General features: G+C 33.9%; 1 long non-coding RNA gene across 1 annotated transcript in view; it reads left to right on the top strand.

The window, feature by feature from the left end:
• Positions 1-2924: 2924 nt before the first annotated feature.
• LOC128249957 (uncharacterized) overlaps positions 2925-4039 on the top strand; it is a 52326-nt gene continuing 51211 nt past the window's right edge. Inside the window, exon 1 of the long non-coding RNA XR_008266104.1 lies at positions 2925-3007. This is a non-coding gene — a long non-coding RNA (uncharacterized LOC128249957). The remainder of the gene's footprint in view (positions 3008-4039) is intronic.

Raw genomic sequence — 4039 nt, 5'->3', positions numbered from 1 at the left:
ATCAGTTATTAATTTCGTTATGAAGACTTTTGTTTGAAATTGTGAATTATTAAAAAAAGTTTCAAGTGTAACCCAGCCACATAAAGGTCTTCATGAACAGAAAAGTCATATCCCTATTTTCTGGATCAACTCCTCTATAAAAGTGGAGGAGTTGGGATGAAGCGGGTTCCATTCGGGGCGTAAACAACTAGAAATTGAGTGAAGCTTATGACAATATAAGCATTAGCTTTAATAACTAGTATAGTATGTATAGTTTGTAAGTGAGTAGCAAATCTTAACGAAACAAAGGAACATAAGTTATTATTATAGTGCTTTCAGTGTGACTTCATGGAGGTACAGATTATTTCATGCTGACAAAACTTGCATTACATTACTAGATTATAAATTTATTGTTTCATTTGCAATTCCATAATTTTCCAACTGTGTTGAACCTACTGATATAAACACATCAGTTTGAATTAAATTCGTGCTTTGTCGTCGATCAAGGAAATGCTTGATCAAAAGTATCTTATTTATTTTTTTCCAGAAGAATGCACTCTGGGTCATATTATATATTGGGTCATTAAGGATAAACATGCTGAGTAATGTAGTCCTAAATATAAAAAACAATTTCATACTTCTGCGGGTCAGGGCTGACAAGGGACTATATAACAGTAACAACATTAATAAATAAAACAAGCTCCAGGGAACTCGAATAGAGTCGTTTAGGCTTGAGCTTTGCTCCAAGAACTAGAATATTAAACAACTGAGACATGAACCTGAGTTTTAAACTTTGGATACGACACTGCAGAATTTTAGATTAATATCCCTGTAAGATATGAACAGTCGTGAGTTATTTCTATTTTGTAGACTCAATGCAAATCTGATCGCGGATACATATGATCAAACCATCTTTTTTGTAAGAGCTTTTATATGGCTCAGTGTGTTTAGTCTTTCTTTAAGACAATATAGTGTAATTTAAGGGGGATTTCAATACAATTTCTTCTTTGTGGAATGGATACGTAGAGGTTCCCTTATGAGGTTGAAAATATTTGATGGATCGTTACAGTCATCTGTTTTCGATGAGAGTTCTAACAATGCTTGAAACATTTAAAAAAAATCATAATTACGAGATGTATTAAAAAATTTATCAGTCATATATATAATGTCGGTTCAAACAACACCGATACTCCGACAATTATTTGACTTCAGATTATTCAACGGAATGCAATATTCTCCGAAGATCTAGAAATATATTTCCCACATTTTGTTGAATTTAGATTCTCACATATTAAATCTTCTTTTTCACTTAGATGTGAACTTGCTACTAATACATTATTCACTCGCCCGGTTTGCGTGTGTGCACCATTATATTAGCAGCCATATTTGTATGTTGATTTACTATACGATTAGATGCGGTAGAATATCATCAATGGATTGCCGATACTGTCACTGACGGGTCGCCATCAACCGATTACAACTTTTGAAGTAAATTGTTTTTAATCAAGGAGTCATTTTCGAAAACGAAGCGAGAGATTCCTTATCGATTTTTCAGATCTTTGAAGCTTCTGAAATTTCGGAATAGCTAGCAAGCCAGCCTCTTTTTGATCATTCTTTTATGGCTCTGTGATTATACTTAACGGTATATGAAGCAATGCTTGGTTGCTCAAAGACGGCAAACCACTCTAGTTGAACACTTTTATTAAAAGCAAGAGAAAAGAATCACAAATTTGGAATTGATGATCGATTAATTATTAAAGATATTTTCGGATAATTTCATTTCGCAATGTTAAGGTATAAATTGCGGCGCCAATCTGATTGCTAAGGGCAGTATTTAGAACTGCTTATTGTAGTCTGAGAACGGCTATTCCTTTGTATAGCCATGCATGAAATAATATAGGAACAACTACGTATTCGTTCCATCATATTTCTATCTGTTCAGTCATACATATATCCATTCATACAGCTTTCAGACTAACCGAGCAGCCACCGAGACACTCAACTACCCAATCATCAATACAAACACGCGTCTAACTAACCATTACCCTAGCTAACCAACCAACCAACCAACCAACCAACCAACCAACCAACCAACCGACCGACCGACCGACCGACCGACCGACCATTCATCTACATATCCACTATCCAGCTAGAACAACAATATAGTCATACAATACAACAAGCGAATGAGCCTGCCAGCCAGTTATATAATTATTCAAGTTAAGGATTTGTCTACTTTACTCATTTATCAATCTAGCCAACCCACGTATTTTGCTTGCCCATCAATGCCTTCGTGTATATCCATTTTCTTAGCAGCCAAAAAATCTCAGTGAAGTAACTATTCTTCTTGTCCGCTGTCCAATGTATTTCACGTCTGACTCTGCCAAATAACAGACATCAGATGTTATTGGCGACCTTTACAGACTTACAGATATTCTAGAGAACACTTACCAACTATACTGGAGCAGTCTGGTTAGTAGATTACTTAACTTTGAGGAAGTTAATATGTTGTTCAGTTTCATCTTCAGCTTAACAATTTCGCTACGAATAAGTACCAGTAATAAGCTGAGGCTCGTTAAATATAACTACACCCCAATTTAGAAATTGAAGTATTTAGATAAATTTTTTTGAAAATGTAACTTGTTCGGTTTTCTATTAACATGAAGCATGTCATTTGTTATCAATCAATTCTGCTCTGATTAAACTGAATGATCTATTATCAGAGGCTTTCAGGTCATGGGCATCCCGTACTTTTTCAGCCATAGTGTATCTAGTACTACATCATCCCATGTGCTCCTCCTTTTTTAAGACAGCAAGGTGTGATTTATGGGCGGTTTGTATGCAAATTACAACAAGTCACGAGACTGCATTAAACAGTTGTTCTGAAACAGTGCACTGCAGGTTTTTTAAAACATAACGTAAGGCTTTATAGAAAAAAACAAACAAAAAAACTAGAGTAATGTTTGAAAGGCTTCAGGAATGTGTTATTCATTATGTTGTTAAACACAAGTATGGTCAATAAAACATGGTAAGCAATAGTTTTCTTCTATTTTAATAAGTTTAAAAATGCTTTGTTAAATTTGTATGTAATTCTACGATGCAGAACTACTGGTACAGAAGGTCAGTGGATTGTAACAACTCTAATGTATATAATTTGTATGTATATTTCTATATTATAAACACGGATCCATGTACAAGGAAAGAATATGTGACGCATGTGTGTTTATTTTAATATATGCATCTGGACTTACTTTCAAAATGCTATACTTATGCACTGTAGATCGCATATAATTGCATGCATGCATTATGTGCATACATGCATACACACAAGCACACACACACACACACACACACACACACACACACACACACACACACACACACACACACACACACACACACTCATATATGTATGTATATATATTAGAATTGTAAAGTTTCCATGAAGCTTTGTCTGGTATCAATGAATGTTTTAAATATATTTTAATGCCAAAACGATGCAAGTTATAAAAAGATTAATGAAACACGTCGACAGTTAGTTCTACGTGGACCCTGGTATTTCAGCATTTCAGATGTAGGTATACTCCTGCAAGAAATTTCCGAGAAAATAGATTGCTAACCTTTCCTTCCGTAAATTTCTTATTGAAAGGAAATAAACTATTGAAATACGAGGTAATAATACTAACCCTCGATCTGTGTAATTAATTTATTATAATCTGGATCGTTTTGGTTTTTAAAATACTTAAAACATTTATATATACATATATACATACATAAATCATAAATATACAGGGATTAGCATTGAGTTGCTTCTCCAACATACTGAAAATTTAGAAATAGCAGTCAAAGAACTACTGATTCTAAACTACAAATTTTTCTCTAAACGGATGGCGATATTTATGGCACACATAGAACAAAAAACCGGAGGGAAAAGTGTAAACAAAACAAGTCTTTAGTTAATTGGATACGAATCGTTTCATGGTTAAGCGAATGAAAATTTCACTATTCCAATCTTCAGTCCAAATATTCTGATAAATTTGAAAGTGTCTCTAAAATAAAT

The sequence above is a fragment of the Octopus bimaculoides genome, chromosome 1 (assembly GCF_001194135.2).
Source record: "Octopus bimaculoides isolate UCB-OBI-ISO-001 chromosome 1, ASM119413v2, whole genome shotgun sequence".
Classification (NCBI taxonomy): Eukaryota; Metazoa; Mollusca; class Cephalopoda; order Octopoda; family Octopodidae; genus Octopus; species Octopus bimaculoides.
This window is presented reverse-complemented; position numbering and strand designations above follow the sequence as displayed.